This window comes from Anabrus simplex, chromosome 2 (assembly GCF_040414725.1).
Source record: "Anabrus simplex isolate iqAnaSimp1 chromosome 2, ASM4041472v1, whole genome shotgun sequence".
NCBI lineage: Eukaryota > Metazoa > Arthropoda > Insecta > Orthoptera > Tettigoniidae > Anabrus > Anabrus simplex.
The window spans coordinates 1139801452-1139822950 of NC_090266.1; positions in this window are offsets into that span (position 1 = coordinate 1139801452).

The following is a 21499-nucleotide window of genomic DNA, read 5'->3' on the forward strand; positions in this document are numbered from 1 at the left end:
ACGACGGCCAGAACAGTTTTTCAAGAGCACGTTGGACAGTTTTTTTTCTTACGAGAAGTCGAACCGTGTATTCTCTACGGGAAAGAAGAATATGTTCAGACGACGTGAATACTAGTGTAATCCTTATAGGGCACGATCATTACATTACTTGAATGCCAGTGTAATTCATTGTTAGCTCAACGCAGTATCCAGCGAGCTTATTACAGTTGTACATTCTCCCGGGTGGAAAATGTTAAACCGCAGACAGTCAGCGTGCTCATTTAAGCCGATTCTTGCCATAGAAGCTTTAGGAATGTTCCATTGGACATTATGAAAGGAAATCACGATCTCAAGTGGATAGGCGAGAGGAAATCTAACCTTTATTTAATCATCATAATAGTCAGCCCTATTATTTGTCAGCCTAAGGCGTATCGTAACTTAATGAATGTGTTCAGAAGACGAAGCTTATAGTAATAATGGACCTAAAGTACATCGTTGCGCCAAGTTAAGTGTTGTACATAACTTAGTGAGTTATAGCTAGTGTGGATCCCTGTGCTAATAGAATATTTTAGTTTCAGCTATCTCCGAGGAAACCAAGTTGTCGACATGCGGCGATCAAGAGGGAAATCGAGAGATTTTCTGAGACTTTGCTGGAGTAAAAAGAAGACGCTGAATATAGCTACAGTCATGAGGAACTAAATTCCAGAGTGCACGCCAACGCGATGACTTTGTACATCCGTAAACCACCATAGATGAGGCAAGAGACGTTGTCGCCTGCAGCAGCATCCCGACGCCAAGGATTTTCACCGGAAATATGAGTACCCTTGTAAAATTTCTTCTCTTTTAGTAGATGACTAGATTGTATTCTTGCGTAGAGTAAAGTAGTTTCCTTAGTAATTTTGTATGTAATGGTGATGGGAGAGCATTCCTTACTTCGTTGATTTGTAATTTCAATATTGTTCTATCTTTGCATTTTCTTGGAATAATGATAATTTTATTTTGGACGTGATGATGAATAATCCCAGTTATTCTCGAGTTGACATGAGTGAATGATTATGATCTTCGAAAGTGATTTAAGGGAGTAAGGTCTACTAACAATCATAATAATAATAATAATAATAAGAGTAAACTAAACTCATAAAAATAGTAAATGAAGATATGATTAAATGTAGGAGTAAACTATAATTAAATCGTAGTTTTAAAACCCTGTTAGTCATGTGTAGTGATTGATGGTAGAAGGGAAAGTGAACGACGAATGTTAGAAATATTCTTCGAGAGAACGATCTAGGAGCCATTATAGGATAATAGTAATAATAATAATGATCAAAATAGTAAAGGTCGGATAATGTAAGAGTTGTTGAGATTCAACTTGTATGGTCATTGTGATAATGGAGTTCGCCATTAATGGACGACATGGGACTACTAGGGTGCATGTCGGGCCTAAACGGTATTATGAGTCACAGTGATTGTAATGAATGATTATGGCGATAATGATTTATGAGGATGTACGGATTTAGGGACTATAATAGGTCTATTTCTGGCTCAACCACTGATAAAAATAATACACGGCTTAATCGTTATTAGATGTTTTCGAGGCTCTTGAGCTCTTATCACTGATGATGGTGGTGGTTATTCTTCGAGAGAGAAATTTAGCTTTCTGTATCATTATAACTATAGTCATGAGCGAGTTTATTTCTGATCAGATGATTATAAGGATCTTCAATAAAACCCAAGAGGAAGACGAGATAAATGACTAGATAATAATAATAATAATAAATATTACAGATTCATTGTGGGATAAAAATGTACTTATAACCAGTTGGTAGAATTGGGTTATTTGGTGTCATTTACTTTTATCATTCCAAGGAAACTTATCTTGTATATTTTTTTTTTTTGTTTGTGTGACCGTGATGCATTGTTGTTGTTGTTGATTCCGTGTAGGATCACATGATGCTCTATCCATCCATGAAATGCTAGGTAATTTAGAAAGGTTAAATAGAGTAAGGAAAGAATACAGTCAAGCGTAGTCTACGAGAGAGAGGGAGTTATGCCAAAGAAATTGTAAAAATATTTCCAAACGCTAAAGTGAAGAATTTGTAAAAATATTACCCAACACTAAAATGAAATTGTAAAGAAATTTTATGATGACAAAATGAGTTAGAGGATTTTTCACAGGTAGAGTGAAATGAATGTTCAAGGAATTTTCTTGAACAAGTAAATGCTGAGTTAATAGGAATTGTTCTTCAAAATGTATGAAATTATTTTACCTGTAAATGACTAAACATGAGTTATAACGGGAAATGACAGCTTTGCTAATTTAGTGATTTATTCGATGTTACAGAATAAAATCTTAGGTGGAGTTTCATTGGAGAAGCAATGGAACCTAACACCAGAAGCATGCGAGGACTTACAGTCGTATTCATTTATTCACAAGCCATTAAAGATTGAGATATTCCTTTTATTGCAAAAATCACATTGTATTTAATAATTTTTTTTTCTTTTTTTTTCTCTTTCATGCATTTGTCCAGACTGGGTTTCCATTATGTTTTTAATAAACGTTGTTGTTATTTTGCCCTGATTTTCATTTATATTGTGTCACCTATCCAGTCACCAAGGGTCCTGAAAATGTAAATTCTAGGAAGTTGTCCCTTAACAGCATAATCGGCCCTGCGAACGGTCCACCCTTTTGGGACTCTCGCTCCGCCGACTGAGCGACCCCGGAGAAGGGGACAATATCAGTATCCACGGCCAGAACTGAACACGGGACGTGGACCATAGGACATGGTAAAGTGATATCGTTAGATCCTTCTCCATTCAGACTACTACGTAATATCTGTGTGTCAAATTGATATCCACCATAGAGTTCTCAATTCAAATATTTGGAAACCAGGCAACATTAGACAGTTCGTTTATAGAAACATGGCTTTGTGTGTGATGTAGATATGCCTGTTCACGAATTTCTATTCGTCCAGTACATAACATACTTGACATATGATAATCCTCGCTATAGTGATGAGAATTCACTGCCCGCACCTCGGCAAAGCAGACGGAGACTGCTATACGACGTGTATGAATAAGTCTTTTCCAGTTTCATTAAGAGATGCCACCAGCGAACAGTACGCGGCGTATGAATTTGACACATACGTCAGTTTGTTCGCCTAATATTAATCTACCAACACACACAAGTTGAGCCGACCAAACACTAGCGTCTGTGTTGTATCGTTCAATCATCATGTCGACGTTTGTGTCTGCAAAAGTACATTTGATTTTCTTATTTAATCAAATGAAAAAGGCTGTGGAAATTCATCGTTTGCTGGCAGAAACATATGGTGAACACGCTCCATCGATTGGAACATGTGAGACATGGTTTCGACAATTTAAACGTGGTGATTTCAATGTGAAAGGCAGTGCGCGCTCTGGTAGTCCACAAAAGTGCGAAGACGAGCAATTGCAGGCGAAGCCTGCCAAAACCATTAATGCACAACACTATCGCCAAAAAATGATTAATTTAAATCACGCATTGATCTAAAGACGACCGAAATGGGCCATAAAACAATGTAAAGTGATTTTGTTAGATGACAAAGCTCCGTCTAACACAGCAAAACCAGTGAAAAGCACCTTGAAATCGCTTGGATAGAACATCCTTCCGTACCCGTCGTACACACCCGGCCTGGCGCGATCTGACTATCACCTCTTGGCATCAATGGGGCACGCGCTCGCAGAGCAGCACTTCAGCAATTTGGAGGAAGTTGAAAAATGGCTCGACGAATGGTTTTCCGCAAAAGATAAGCAATTTTTCTGGCGTGGTATTCATAACTTACCTGAAAGATGCGCAAAGTGTGTAAAAACAAATGGCCAGTAATTTGAATAAACAAAAACATACTTTCCTTTGAAAATTACGCGTTTTCTTTACCAAAAGAACGCAATAATCATATGCATACACCTGGTAAGTTAAAAAGCCAAATCAATTTCACGATGTATTTTCAGTATGAGACCTGGAAATCATTTGAACATAGCCAGGATTATTTCGGATGAAGTACATTTCTCTTCTAGCCTACTCACTTGTTTGGTCGTGTTTGGCACTAATCCAACTATCCCCTTGTTGAGAAATCTCTTTCGAACTTCACTGTCATTTATCTACCTGGCCGAGGCGAATGTCACCTGGATTAAAGCAGATATATGTTATCCGTTATCCACGATGCGGAGGCACAATATTGATAGTATTGCAAATGTATTTATACATGATGTTATAGGTCCACCTTGAAACGTAGAGACACTGCACCTAATATTCTCCGTCACAATATTTCACCTGTTATGTATGCACCTCATCCTGATGGAGCAAGCGTTAACACTACGATAAGATAATAGAATGCATTACATTAAGCCAGGTCATGGCATTAGGGTATGCATTCAGAGTGATTAATGGAGCCACTAAGTGTTAAAAATGAGAGTATTTTTACGTAAAATATGACTAATGTATCTCAGTACAGAGTGAACCCTGAGAATAACTCGATAATAATAATAATAATAATAATAATAATAATAATAATAATAATAATAATAATAATAATAATAATAACTGACATAAATAATTACAAAGGTATGTCCCTACTAGCAGTCACCTACAAAATTATTTCAAAACTCCTGCCCAAGAGACTTGAAATACAAACAGATCATCTGATTGGAGAATATCAGGCAGGGTTCCGGAAAGGCATATCGTGCTCAGAACAGATTCTTAACCTCAAGACCACCCTACAAATTCGTAATACTGTAGCAGGCAAAAGGTGATTACTTTTCTGGACTTCAAAAATGCATATGACTCTATAAGGTAAGGTAAGGGTGTATTCTGCCCAAACGCAGGTCCGAACCTCCGCAGAGGTGTGTCTGAGTCGGAGTTTACGTTCCTTTCCGCTCCTCCATTCCCTTACCCCCCCCCCCACCAACAGCAGCGTGGCAACCCATCCAGTTCTTGACCACGCCCAATGTTGCTTAACTTCGGAGATCTGACGGGATCCGGTGTTTTAACACGGCTAAGGCCGTTGGCTATGACTTTATAGATAGACCGATATTATTCCGTGTACTGGAAGAATTCAAAGTAGACAGGAAAACAAGAGAATTAAACATGCAAACACTAACAGACATCACTTCGAAAGTTAAATTCTTATGGGAATTGTCGGAACCATTTGAGGTTAAAACAGGAGTCCGACAAGGAGATGGGTTGCCCCCTCTATGGTTTAACCTTGCTTTGTAAAAAGTGATTAGGTCTTAGGAAAGAGACGTTAAAAGCATTACTCTTGGCAGATTACGTGAAAACAAAATTTACAGTGTTTGGCCTTCGCTGAAGACTTAGCATTGTTGTCCATTAGCAGACAGGAAGCGATTGCATCCATTGAAAAACTCCACGAAATTGCATCCAGAACGGGACTCCAGATCACATATCAGAAAACTCACTATATGGAAGGATATCTTCAGTACCTAGGTGGACAACCAATGAAAACCCAATATGGTAAAATATCCCAAGTGTCTAAATTTAAATACCTGGGAGAAGTCATTCAACCTTCAGGACTCAATCGTGAAGCAAACAAGGAAAGGGTCCCTGAATTACAAGGAGCATACAGACTCACTTGGAGCAGATATAATAAAAACTCTATATACCGAAATGCAAAATAAAGACACCGTAACACTGTAATCAAACCTGCTGAAACACTGATCGTTGGGGGCAGGTCATAAAGTAAGGATGTAGAAAGGCAAGAAAGAAAATTCTTAAGGACAATTTTCGGACCAGTCTGTACAGGGGTAATTTGGATGATGAGGAAATCTCATGACCTGTACCAACACTCAGAGAAAATCTCAGACACGTTTAGGAAAAGACGTTTCAAATTTTATGGACATATTCTCAGAATGAGTATTCAGAGGTCGACCAAAAGAATTCTGAATTTTGCCCTATCAATGAAAATGAAAAACAACTGGCTGCTCGAAGCTGAAAAAGATCTTCAGAAAATAGGCATCACAGACGACATTGTGTTAGACCGATCTAAGTTCAGAAAATTAGTCGATAATCGCCGCTTTACACACCATCCAATTACTACCACAAACAGAAACTGGTGAGAAAATCGCATGAAATACCACAGCGAGAAGATGAAGAGATTTTGGGAGAAGAAAAAGGCAAAGACATCAGCTGAATAGGTTCAATCGCGCTCCGTAGTTGGGCATAACGAAGAATGAAAGAAAGAAAGAAAAAAAGAAGGAAAGAAAGAAAGAAAGAATAATGAATTATGCATTGATGTTTGCTTCTGTTCTATTACAGGAGTTGGACTCGCTTTAAGGATAACAGGAAATGCCTGGAAGCCATAAAAGCATTGATATCAGATCATCTGGAAAGAGATAAAATAAGAACGAAGGAGTTCTAAAATGAAGTAGAAGGAAAGACACGGCTTTATAACAACAATGCAGATAAGAAAAGCAAAACATTTGATTGACATATTAAGACAACAAAATTATAATGAACATATTCAAAGGCCAAGTACTAGATTTAAAGAAGCTCTGGAAAGAAGATAGTAAATGTAGGAAGACTACAATGCCCAAAGTTACCAGGAAATGAAGACGAAACTACGGAGAATACAAGAAAGCTTGCAGTTACGAGAAAATATCTTTAGTTAGAAGATGGAGCATATTTCTTACATGAAATAATGAAAGGCTGCTCTTTCTGTGTTAATTTAGTTTACAAGAAAGTTAGCTGCTATGAAGGGCTTCAAACAACAGCTTGAACCTAGGGATAAGCTTAATGAAAACTTAATTGCTCTCATTAAAATCATATTATGCAACGAAGTGAATTGAATCTATTAAAAATTGACATGCCACCGATGTATGTAGCTGACACTTCATGTAGCGTCTACATGAGTGTGATGTCGATTTAAATCTATACATGAATTTTGCAATTTAATATTATAATATGTTATGCTAGTATTTCTCTAGTGTAATTATCAAACTAAGCTGGAGTAACTTCGTAATTAGAGACAACCAGCGCATATTTACAATTACATTTGAGGTATATGAGTTGCGTATCCATTTTACTGCGTTTACCTTCTCTAGATTGAATTTATTAATTTAATCCCTTTGGATTTTCTTCCGCAAAAGAGGATTTAAGGGGTCATTTTATAAGAGCACAATCTGCCGATTTTGTGAACTGATCGTGAACAATATAGGAATAATATAGTTTCATGGTACCGTAGGAAAAGGACTTGTTAAACTTTGTTGTAAAGTAATTTATGATTTCAAAGATAGTCTTCGTTAACCTAATATCTCTGTAGTGAACGAACTGCCTGTATAGGTTGAAACAGTTTATAAAGCTACGGTGGAAATTTTCACGCGCAGTTACAGAAAATGAAGTCTCCTGATGTTCTCAAACAATGTAAAGGTAACAGAAGGAAATGTTTGTCTTAACTAGGTATAAAAATATTTTTTTTTTGCACACTACTTCATCGATGAAGGATAATATTGGTTTATTTGTGACGGAGATATTGCTATGAATCACGAATAATATCCCTGATCGTGGTACACCTCCTCCACTAATCTACCTCACAAATAGCAGTCTGTAGGAGTAGGATCAAGAGAACGGGATGGCCAATTTACACGCCCGTCACATCATTTGAATCTTCCATCGAACATTCTACCACGGGTACGCCTGGTGTTAAATGCAAAGTGCGCTGGGCAAACATCATGCTGATACAACATCCTTGTCCGAGTGTCCAGCGGGACATTTTCTAACAAAGTCGGCAGATAATTTCGTAGGAATTCGATGTACTTTCCCGCTGTCTGGGTGCCTTCAATGAAATGAGGACCAGTATAGGTATAAAAACATTATTTTTGCACACTACTTCATCTATGAGGGATAATGTTAGTTTATTGTTCCGGGCCATAAATTGACACTCCAAGTTTACTGTCGTTGTGCATGTGGAAGCCAACGATGATTGTCTACGGACCAGTAACACATGTTTCGTAAATTCACTGACCCGTGATTTGTGAAACCTGCTTCATCAGTAAAGAGGTAAAACTGCAACGCATACTCTGATAACAGTGATCAAAAAACTTTCGGTGGATATCTTGTTATCCAACACGCGTACTAAGATAACCGAAACAAGTTCATTCAATATATGCAAGCAATTTTTCTCTATTAACCACCATTCTTGAGATATATAACATCAAACATTAAAATTTTAACATTTTTTAAAGGAAACCAAATTTCAGACAGAAGTTTCTCCAGAACATTGATTGCTGCATGAAGTATTAATGACCATCTGGATTTAGCTCAGATCAGTGCAAATGCAACACATGGCGCATATTGGATTTGTTAGTTACATAGCCGCACACGTAGCAAAACAGGTCCGGTGAATGTATGCAACCTCTGGACTCCATAACATCCACTGTCATAGAAAATGAAGAAGCAAATGAAAATATTTGGCTTTTCATGAAAAATAACGAGAAAGTACGAAAACAATTCTCGATGAAGCTGTTCCATTAAAAATAAAACATTGTCAGCATCTTCACAATCTGACGTGATAGAGCAAAACGTTTTATATATTTGAAATCAGCATGACAAACTTCACTAGGAACACATGTCATATAACTACCCCTTGAGTATCAGTGTGATGAAATGGACATTCACATAAACTCTCTCTATTATGAAAGTCATTTCCGTGTAATTCCTGTTGAAGCGTCACATGATATCGATGATATTTGTGTCGATGAAGTATGTGTATTACACTACTTTTTCCCTGTCTCTAGCCATGTCACGTAAAGTAATGTGCGGGTTCGCTGCAAAACAAGCCAGCACACCAACTTCACCTGCTTCTCCTGTGGTGAGTTTGCTTGTTGTTACATTAACTGTTTCAAACAATTGTTTGTAGAGTTTTCCAAATGTGTGGTGTGATGGATGTCTTCTGTCTGGGTGCCTCCTGCTTACAACCTACAGGCTTGTGCTCCATTTTTCTCCCCCACACTCGCCGTATATCAGTATTAGCTCTGCTTTAATACATATATGAAAAGACGGTAATTGTGCATATGCACATTCTGCAGCCTATAATTAATTGTTCAATACTGTAATGTAAGTAGGGATAGCGGCAACATCTTGTACGCCTGTTCTCCATTCACTACCCCAAAGTTCTATAAACAATATATGACAAATAAATAAATAATAACACACGAATTATCAGACTTCGACCTCACGCTCTCAGAAAACAAGGCTGTTAACTACGATTCTATATTACAATAAAATAATATCACAATAACAGCAAGTGACAACGGTTATGTATTACTGACATGTATAAGAGAATATAAAAAATGAGTGTAACAGGTTTTCTTTTACTTTTTTGAGATTAAGGTTATAAGTTATTGACTGAGACCTTTGCAATTAATGGTCTGTGTTTCTTAAAAAGCACAGCACCTGCTACTAACCCGAATCCCGTACATAGAATTCGTATGAACTGCTTTGATTGTGGCCATTGCCCTCTGGTAGTAATTCATTCATTATTATCTCAGTTCAGTAGTTCTGACTGTTGGCTTACTGTTTTGTAATTGCTAGTGACGATGAAATGGCTTCTTGCTCACACCAGGACCAATAACACTCGCACAAATTACCTTGTCATAAAATTTACGCCTCACGCTGTTCACACCTTAAATGCATGCTACATTAAAACTAGAAATGTAAAAACACAGTTTAATACTGTTGAATTGATAAAGGTGTTGTTTTAAACCGTTTAAAAACCTGTAAGACAGGTAGGAATGGTTCATTTCATCCCGGTTGTCACGCAAATTGCTAGACCACAGAGTGGCATGTGCTGCATAAGCATCAGGGGCTGTCATCCTGGAATGAACGGAATGAATCTAGAAACATCTAAAAACAAGGTCACAGATAAAGCCAGACAGTGCTGACACGCCTTAGCTTACGTTATACTGAGGCTGAGCTACCTTATTCAATCAAACCGAATAGTTTAGTTAGTGGAATGCGTCCTCGATCAAATGTGTGCAACATATTTGATTTAAAACAAGTTGATGGTAAGACAAAGGCAACATGTAAATATTGTGAAACTAAATATCACAACGCCCTGGCGTCACAATTAAAAGAACATATTATCAGAAGTGACCTTTGCCTTCAGTCTGTTAAACTGGTAGCTTCGGATGATGCATCACAATTAACAAGAAAATTAAAACAAATATGTCCGAAAACAATGGGCTGCAGAATATTGAAGTATCAAGGTCAGCGACTTCATGTACACTATCATCCATGCCTTCTGGTTCTTCTCTCGGTGAACAACTTACGATAGGTTCAGCATGATCCTCTTCATACGGGCATAAGAATACAAATCAAGCAACTGATAGTGACATTGACGAAGCTGTTGCTAGGGCTATAGATGCTTCAGTTGCTCCACGATCTATGCTGAATTCGAAATATTGGCGGGAAGCATTTCAGAAAATACGGCCTGACTATGACCATCCTAGTCGCCACCTGCTTAGCACATCTTTGCAATATGTCGAATATCATCATGTGAAGACATTTGTCACACATAATTTGGATTGTTGAACTGCTCTTGCGGTGATTTCGGATGGATGTACTGATGTATCAGGTAATGATACCGTAGAATTAGTGATGAAAGGGAAACTTCACACTATATTACTTTTGAACCAACTGAAGTTTTTAGTGAAATAGTGGCGGAGAGGTTCGTGGCAGTGGTCACAGACAATGCGCGAAGTATGCGAGCTACGTGGAAAAGAGTAGAGGACAATATACACACATATCCTGCATAGGCTAAAAGAGTACATAATGTTACTGAGAACGCTGTAAGAGTGCTTCTATCTAGCGAAGAAGTAGTATTATTATTTAAGGATCGCCATGTCGTCCACGCTTTATTGAAAACCAAGAGCAAAGAAAAATACGGTCATACCTCTGTGACACTAAAGCTTCCCTAACCAAACCGTGGGCAGGAACTGTGACTTGTTTGGACAGTTTACTAAAGAATAAAGAGGCTGTGCTAGAAAATATTGTATGCTCAAGTGTGCAGTGTGACAGAACACTTAAGGCTTCTGTGTTAGCAGATGAAACATGGCAACAGTTTGATGAGGTATGGCGTCTCTTGTGACCAGTGTCAGAAGCCATAGGCAAGGTTGAAGCCGATAATGCTGTACTTTCGGATGTACATGAATTATGTGATAGCATTTCTAGGAAAGTAGACCCTGTACTTGTAGAATGTAATACACTTTCTCCAGTGGACAAATATTCCATCAAAGACACTGTGAATACAAGTTTGCAAGTAAAGCTATTCATGGTGCGGCAAATGAGTTGGATCCCCATTTCAAGGGGGAAACTCTCATCAAGGAGGAGAAAACTCAGGCTCTAGACTTCATCGCAACAATAAGTGAAGTATTGGGATATGACAGTGGCGTTGTTATGGGAAATTTGGCCTCATTTCAGACAGTCAAAGGCTTTTTCCAAGAGAATGCATTACGGACAGCAGCAAAATATCTATCTCCTTCTGTATGGTGGAAAAGGTTTATGTACTAAACAACCCATATGTTCGTTTACTTCTAGACTTTTGAATGTACCACCTTCCCCAGCAGCAAGTGAGCGTAATTGGTCAGCTCACAGACGAATTTACACTCAGCTACGAAACAGACTGTCTCCAGGTACAACTGAAAAACGGCTTTATATATAGTGGAACCTCAGGTACATGGGTGACACACAGGTCACCGAAATATTACAGTCATCGTGAGAAGACGAATCTGACTAATATTATGATTAGAGACTACCAGACGTTTTTTGTTCCGGAGATTAACTGGTAATTACTTAGTTTTTTCTTTCAATGAAAATAATTTATTTATATTTCGCTATCATGCACAGTAGCCTATATGAGGTAAAACGTTTGACATTGTTGTTTTATAATGACATTCCTTTTCCTAAATATTTCGAGTATGGTTTACACACAGTTTTGAGCTGTATATCAAATATTTCTATATTTTGGACTATGGAACGTATTCAAGAAATAAAACACCCATTGTAACAGTTTTTAAATATTATTATTCTTTACGGGCATTGAAATTGCCAATCTAACCAATTGCAGCAATTGTACCAGTTATTAAATGGTTTAAATGCAAGGTTGTCGTATTTTACCAAATATACCTAACTGGTTATAAAAATCATTGCAACTCTAATTAAAACACAACACCTATGCCTCCAAGTTTTACACGCTGTTTCTATTTATTTACGAAGATACAAATTAAAGATTTTAGTGGGCAATAACAATTTTATGTGGCTATTTATAGCCTGGTGGTTCCCTTGTAAAGGCAGAACTTCCGGCGAGAGTGGGCGGCATCCTCCGTGTACAGGAAACTGCGAGTTATTGTGGTGGAGGATAGTGTTGTGAGAGGTTTGTGAGTTGCCGGAATGTTGAGGACACTAGAAAAACCATACCACGGGCCAAGGGAATTAACCATTTGTGGTTGAAATCTCCTATTCGGCCAGGAATCGAACCGGGGCCCTCTGAACCGAAGGGCACTAGGCCGATCATTCAGCCAAAGAGCAGGACGTTTAGTCATTGAAAAGGAAGAAATCATAAAGGTATACGTTCCCAATGAGACTGTTACGGTATATGCTTTAGTGGCAAAGACAACTACTCCACACTGGACACACCTTAGATCCGAAAATGAAATGGATTGCGTCTGTATTCAAAATATTATTTTATTTATATATTTATTTATTTATTTACTTCTTGTGTTTCTGACAGATACATATCAAATAATTAGAAACACATACATATTGTCGCTGCCGGGACAAAACCTCCTATGTGAAATAGTTTTAGCTTAGAACTTTGGCTGGTAAGGTTCTGTCATCTAAGGTGCAATATCGTGTGCATATTGTCAAGGCATTCTCGCTCTTTACAATGTATGTGCTGCGGGTCAGTATATCTCCAAAACATATTATCACATAGGAGGTTTTGTCCCGGCAACGATGATATGATGTATACACGTTCATTAGAATACAAACTATACTTAATTAAATTACAAATACTAAAATTATAACCATATGAATAATTTACGTTCGTGGTAGTGACATTATATAGTCTTAATATACAGTAAAGGTACTAAGTTCCTTAAGCGTAATGATAATCTGTGCATTTCAGTGTCACAGATGATTTTGGGAAATAAAATATCAGTAAAACCTAAAAGAGAAAACGTAAATAAAACAGTTTCATTGGACCTATATCTATAATTTACAGACTTGAAAAATAATTTAAACAAATGTAATGTAAGTTACAAGAAAATAAGTCAATATCATACACAACACAAGAGTCATTATATACTTTTAAGCTATTCTGAAACTGTGAACGGTTATGGCGTACACCTATACTGTACATCATGGTAAGTGAATTAATACGAATTCAGGACGCGGAGAAGAGAAAGGAACTTGTAATTTAAAATCTGAAATTAAATATTCACTATCAACAAGGTTATTAATTTTTCTGCTATTGGCTTTACGTCACTTCGACACAGATCTATTGGCGACGATAAGGTTAATTTATAGATAGTCAAAAGAACTGTTTCCGGACTGAGTGGCGGGTTTGATTCTGGCTCAGTCCGGTGGTATTTGAAGGTGCTCCAATACGCCAGTCTCGTGTCGGTAAATTTCTGGCACGTAAAAGAACTCCTGCCGGACAAAATTCCGGAACATCGGCGTCTCCGAATACCGTCAAACAGCTGTTCGTAGGAAGTAAAAACAATAACATTAGTATTATTAAATGACCTGTTATTTTTTATGTACTGGCTAGAGTTTTAACAAACAAAATGACGGGAGAATATCGAGATAGCTGTCATACTTCAGGTAAATTCTGGTGATTTTATACTTAAGAAATATCATTAACTTACTCTGCACCATTTAAATAGTTGCATTGTATTTCGAGTGGCAGGGATTCTATATAAAGGTAGCATGTTCGATCCTGCTTCTTATAAACGAGTTGAACAGTAGCATAATTACTGTTACGTTGTTGTTGTGAATAATTGATAATAATTTGCTGTTGATACTTAATATTACTGATCATACCAATTGTTATCTTATTATATTTAAATTTATTATATTATTCAAGTAAAATGGCCCTCCATACGTTGTATGCAATAAATAATAAATAAATAAATAAACAAATAATTAAGCCTAAACAAATAAAACTATTCCGGTTAGTGAAGTTCTGGGAACATATTTTGATAAAACCTAACATTTTATATCACGAGCAACAAAATAATTTATTTGAGAACAAACAAATGACGGGAGAATATCTAGATAGCTGTCATACTTCAGGTAAATTCTGAAGCAAATGTTACACCTAAGTCCGTGAGAGTATTCACTTCAAGAAGGTATGAGATTGAAATAAGATATTCAAAGCTGACTTAAGCCTGCTTTCTAGTAAATGTAATAACAGAGCATTTTTTAAATGTTGAAGTGCAGACGATTTACTGTAGTCATTTGTGAACCACCATCAGTGTCATCCAGTAACTTCCAGCAATCCTATCCTGAGTGAATTCCTTCAAAAATCTTAACAACATCGATGAAAGGTAGAATATTATAATGCGTTACATAAAATGGGAGGTCATTGATCAGCAACGAAAATAGCAAAGGGCCGAGTTGCATATATTGGGGATCGTCATATCGGTTGTATTAGGTAGACGTGTAATATCCGATGCAGGAACTATATTGCTGGCAATTATGAAGGTATGATATCAAACGCCTAACTATTATCAGTATAACTCACATCCACCTGAGCTCCATCGTCCATGGCAGTTTATCTTCTATGAGTGAATTCCATTATATTCGTTACGGTAGATTATCTTAGTATAAAATCATACTAGGAGCTATTTATAGAAATCTGGACATGCTGATATAAGTTATTTAGTTTATTTTACGGGTTGAACTGTGTTGTTGTCATCTGTACATTACGTACAGTTTGCCGACGTTTCGAATACATTGCAGTATTATTTTTGAAGGCGACTGAAATACCCGTACTCGATCCGAGGTAATCGGTCTTCCAGGCAGCAATTGTGATTGCCTTGTAAAGGAATACTGCAATGTATTCGAAACGTCGGCAAACTGTACGTAATGTACAGATAACAACAAAACGGTTCAACCCGAAAAATAAGCTAAACAATTCTACACACCGTGGAAGTTTCACCTCTAATATTTGTCCGGCTCAATGACTAAATGTTTAGCGTGGTGGCCTTTGGTCACAGGGATCCCGGGTTCGATTTCCGGTAGGGTCGGGAATTGTAACCATAATTGGTTAACTTCGCTGGCACGGGCGCTGGATGTATGTGCCGTCTTCATCATCATTTCATCCTCATCACGACGCGCAGGTCGCCTACGGAGTTAAATCAAAAGACCTGTATCTGGCGAGCCGAACTTGTCCTCGGACAATCCCGGCACTAAAAGCCAAACGCCATTTCATCTAGGATTTAAGATATATAAGTTACCGCTATTTGGAATTTTGTCTTCCTACGTTAAACCGTTTCGGAGGAAGGAATGAATATATTTGTTTTCGGATATTAACCCCCATTTAACTCTCTGAGTGGTTAAATTTGTTTCAAAACTTCTGTTATTTAACACCTAGGATATCATTTGACATTTTAACTTCGTAATACAAACGGTTTCATATAATCGTATATTTCTGTCATCACTCCTCATCCCCCCAGTCAAAACCCGTTGGGGGCCTATTGTTCTAAGCCCTCTTCTTATTTGTATCCTCATAAAGAGCATTCAACTCTTTAATCACTCCTAAATTGATTCCCTCCCCCCGCCCCCCGACAAAACATGCGTGTTTCTTTATTTTTAAAGGAGATTCCAAATACTAATTTTCACTTCCGTAACATCCCTCGTTTTTGAGATATAAGTATTTTCATACACATAATTAAACTAATTTTTCAATTCATTTACCCACCTTAATTGGATTTTCCGTCCGACTCGTTGGCAGAACGGTCAGCGTACTGGCCTTCGGTTCAGAGGGTCCCAGGTTCGATTCCCGGCCGGGTCGGGGATTTTAACCTTAATTGGTTAATTCCAATGGCACGGGGGCTGGGTGTATGTGTTGTCTTCATCATCATTTCATCCTTCATCATGACACGCAGGTCGCCTACGGGAGGCAAAGTGAAAGACTTGCACCTGGCGAGCCGAACCCGTCCTGGGATATCCCGGCACTAAAAGCCATACGACATTTCATTTCATTTCATTGGATTTTCCGAAAACAAAAGAATACCTGTTTCTTTACTTTATAGAAGATTCCAAAAACAAATTTTCATGTCTGTAACATTTTCAGTTCAGTCCCTTTTCAGTCCTTTCTACACCCCTCTTAAGTGGATTTTACGAAGACAAAAAATACGTGTTTCTTTACTTTTAAAGAAGTTTACTTATGACAATGTTCACGTCTGTAATATGTAATATCTTCAGATTTTGAGATACCAGTTTCCTAATAAAAATAATTCAACCCCTCTTCCAGTAATTTTTATTCACCCCCAAGTGATTTTTCCGAAAAAAGTATGTATTACTTTATTTTTAAAGGAGATTTAAATACCAATTTTTACGTCTGTAACATGTTACGTTTTAGAGATATACTCATTTTAAAAATTCGTCCCCTTCGTCAGTCTTATTCGATCCCATCCTTAAGTAGGTTTTCCAAAATATTACGTGTTTTTTAATTTTTAATTAGATTCCAAATACCACTTTATATGACTGTAACATCTTCAGTTTTTGATATATAAGTATCCCCATAAAAAGAAATCATCTCTTTCTTTTACGTGCCAGTAAATGTACCAACACGAGGGCGGCGTATTTGACCACCTTCAAGTACCATCGGACAGAGCCGAGATCGCGCCCACCAACTTAGGATCTGAAAGCTAACGCTCTGGTACCCGAGCTACCCAACCCGGCTTTAATATTTCAAATTTGATTGTTTTAATAATACCGAACAGCCTAAACATAGGCGTTGGTCCTTTATTGCATCATACACTTTTGTGGGAAGTTGGAGACTCATTTAAGTGGTTTTTGTTTTATTAGAAGTTTCTTTACGTCGTACCTACACATATAGGTCTCATGGCGACAGTGAGATAGGAAAGGCCTAGGAGTGGGAAGGAAACAGCCATGGCCTTAATTAAGGTACGGCCCCAGCATTCGCCTGATGTGAAAATGGTAAATCACGGACAAACATCCTCAGGGCTGCCGACAGTGGGATTCGAACACACTATTTCCCAGATGCAAGTTCACAGCTGCGTGCCCGTAATTTTTAAGTGATCAATCTCCGCAGTGCGCAAATGAAAGGTGTACTAGTGTTTGAAACCAGACGAATGACACTTACGCCGTGGGGTAATCTGCATAGGCAACACGTCGAACGCAGAGGTGTAGCATATTGTGTTACGTGTATGATATAGTGTTACTTGGTCTCGGAAGCATTTCATGTAGTATCAAGGTGCAAGAGAACTGCCAAGTTACCCGAATGAAAAATAGTTGAATTTACCAGTAAAGGTACTTCAATTTGAGGTAGTTGGTTGACGTTCAAGTAAGGCTCGAGACAATATATTTACTGGTATGTTAAAGACGAACTTTTCGGGATAAAATCTTGTAGTCAAACTTTCCGTAAAGTTGAGAGCAATTTAACGGGCATCAAACGTATATGTATGTACGTTCAGTCTTCAGCCCTAAGGCTGGTTGGATACTCAACAGCTCCACAGTCAGCTGTTATAGATGGCCTGGGCATCACTGAAGAGGCGTACTAGGGAAATGAGGAGCGAGGTAGTTTACCGTTGTTTTCCTCACCGAGCCAGAAGTTGTTATTACATATCAGCCTGCCAAGCCCACTGAAATGCATGCACCAACTGACCCTATGAGCAACATTTTCACGCCATTCATAGCAGGGACTGGCTGCAGAAGGAATGGCATTACTAGCATCGCTCATACCTCAGTCACTTTCATATTGTCAAAGCCAAGTATAAGACAGAGACAGATCAATGAAAGTAACAAAATTACTCTAGCCCATATCAGAAGACATAGTGCACTGTAAACACTAGGTCCTGCCAGCAAAGGCAACAAACGTATATAATAATAATAATAATAATAATAATAATAATAATAATAATAATAATAATAATAATAATAATCTAACGTACCTTCAATTGCTATTCATTTTAAGGGACTATATAGGCTAAGGGATTTTGTATCAGAGGTATTCATTAACTTGCGAGAAGCGAACAGCCCGAAGTTTTCACATTTAAATACCCGTTAATGTCACCGACCTTATTAGTCAGGATCGCTCCTGCTATCTATTTTGTTACCTGAATAATGTTAAACAACTACTCCACTGAAATCGGCACTATCATCATCATCGATCATAAATCTGTGAAACAAGGCAGATATGGTGATTATCCTTGTGACCGAAGGTGCCGCAATCAATTAGCATTTAGGTGGGTGACTATACTTCAACGATTAAACATGAAGATAGTTGTACCTCTAAGGGATGAAACATGGAGATAACCTCAAAACCTGGAAAAAGGAGAAATGGAGGGCTAAGTTAATCGGATTTGAACTACAAGATATCATTTTAGGAATAAAGAGTTCCAGATGAATGACGCAGAATGTAAAGTTTAATTCTGAACGCATGTATTACTTCAAATAATCCTAAATCTAACTAGAGCAGATGCAGCAGAAAGAAGAAAGAAATAATATTTGAGGACTCTGGACGTTAGAGGTAAAAGTAAGAACGATGATTTAGAGGTTTTTTATCGAATGTGATTTGTTTTTATAGTGTCTTCTAATGGTAACACCATTGTATGTGTCGCAGGAATGAAAATAAGCTACGTGATACTATCGTAGGTACAAAGAGAACACAACGATAAACAATGGTAATTGATCATAAATAATAGTTCAGCCTTACGCCATCTGCCGAACTCTTTATCGTACTGGCTGTTGCGACAGTTCGTAATGGTCAGAACTGTTTAGTTGTTTTCAGAGGGTTAGATAAGGCGTGAAGCAGATGTACCAGCTCGCAGATTAATGCAAACACCCTGGGAGACGGAATAATCATGTTCCATCAGAATTCGAGGGATCCATTTTCGTGAAACCTGGCGCCTAAATTCTGGATTTTTAAGTTAATAAATCCATTTATTTGTTTATTATATTTAATTATATTAAGAATTAATTAATGCTCAAGCGTGTGGTTACCTCCGTACCTAACTATTTACAGCTACCAACTCCGTTACTTCTACATTATATTTTGACATTTGAAAAAGGCTAATCATTATCACTACCTTCGTACCTCCAGCTTATGGTGAGATTCTAAGTGCTAGTTCAGTCTCCTCATGGATTGAATATTGTGGGTTCGACTCGTTTTGAAGTCGGTTAACAATTAAATGTGTTTCATACAAGAAACGGTTCTTTATTAGACACTCTGTCCATTTTATTTCAACCTCTAAAATACTTGTCATGTAGTTTCGAAAATGTTCAGCAAAAATGCTACGCAAACAGTAGGCATAAGTACCACTAACGTTAAGATTGATGTAAGTTTGTTGGCTACTGACCGGAGATCACGAGTGCTTTAGCCTATGTTGATATACTCACTTATTTTATCAATAACAATAACACTTATCTGACAATGCTCTTCCTATCCATTATTTTCCTTAAGACTTCTCACGTCTCCCAGCCACACATGAATATGCAGTTCATCAGAACAATTTTCGTTGTGTTCAATTTCATATGTTTACGTGTAAATTAAAAAGTAAAGCAAATTCATCTCCGTACAGGCCATGAAGGCCCTTGGAGGGGTTGAAGGTGAAGGCTTCCACTTTCGTAACCTCGGCACTTAATGGGGTAGAGTAGTTACTTCTACGCCCGGCCACAATTGTCCCCAGGAATTAACCTGGTACTCATTTTCGGTGTAGGCTGAGTGAATCTCGGGGCCATGTAAACCTCCGAAAGTTGAAATCTCGTTTCTTAAATTTTTCGACTTCCTGACGGTGAATCGAACCCATGTCCTTACGGGTGAACCGAGCACGTCTTTACCGCCTCGGCCAGGCAGCTTCTCGTGAAGTAAAATGAACCTTAAATAAATTATACTCTAGGGGTGCTTATATACGGCAATCAAACATACATTCCTACAGTACGGTGCGGTATGTTTTATGGTTTTACAGGGGCTGCATCTACAGGTTTCTACATGTGTTATTAAGAGCAAACATAGCAAAGGAATGAACGCCCTGTCTTCTGATGTTACCGATGTTTCAGCATTCTGAGTACTGAAATACCTATTTAATGTTTCTGTTATCGTCGCCATAAGACCTATCTGTGTCGGTGCGACGTAAAGCCCCTAGCAAAAATTGTTTCTGTTGGAAAATTTTCAAAAATATCAAAAGACTATATTTGTTTATGTGTACCAATTCAGTATTAATGATTGAAGGAAACAGCATAACAATCAGTTAATAATGATCTAACATCATACTTCGCCCATTATTAACACTGATCAACAAAAATTACATTCTACGGATATCATCGTATCCAAAACACGTTCTAAAACAACTGAAGCATGTTGATTCAAAATATGCAAACCATTTGTCTGTATCACCCACCGTTATTGAGATATACGACGTCAACTACTTACATATTTTTAACGTTGTACCAAAGAACACAAAGAGCACTGATTGTTACACTGAGTACTAAATTAATAAGGCTTTACTTAAGATTAGTAAAAATTGTGCAAATGGACCAAACGACACACATTGTATTTATTTATTTCATAGCCTAGCACGTAGCAAAACAGATTTGGTGAATTCATGCAAACTCTGGACGCCATAATGTCCACAGCAACTGACAATACAAAAGAAGCGAATGACATTGTATAAAAATCTAAAAACAATGAAAAAAGTTTTCGATGGACGCTATTCATGAATAAATCTTTATCAACATCCTCGAAACCTGACGTAATAGAGTGGAACGGATTCCGGATTTGATATGAGCACGAAAAACTGCTCTAGAAATAGTAAACATCAAGTCAGATACTTACCCCTTGTAAATCAGTGCAATCAAAGGACTATGAATACCTTTTTCTCAGGCCTGCCTACAAAGCACATACCCATGCCAATAAACAAACATGACAAGTTATCAACTTTAACATTTCATCTGGAAAGTCACCAGTTTAATTCCACAGACAATGAATTATGGTTGAGCTGGAATTGTAATAATTTCGAAATCAACATTCTGAAAATATGCTGAATGTTCTACAGATAAAATTGCACGAAGTGTAAATGAATGTTCCTCAGGATATCGAAGACTGAAAGTTTCAAGTCTAGTCTTCTTGAACAAGAGATCCCTCTCTTGATTAAAGTCGAAACTACAGTTCATTTCGGGCACTAGTGGACAGGGCTACGACTACTAATGTTAAAAGGCACTAAATAAATCTGTGATGTTTCCATAACCTTTCTTTTTTTATTCAGGGCGTATCAATTTTCGTGA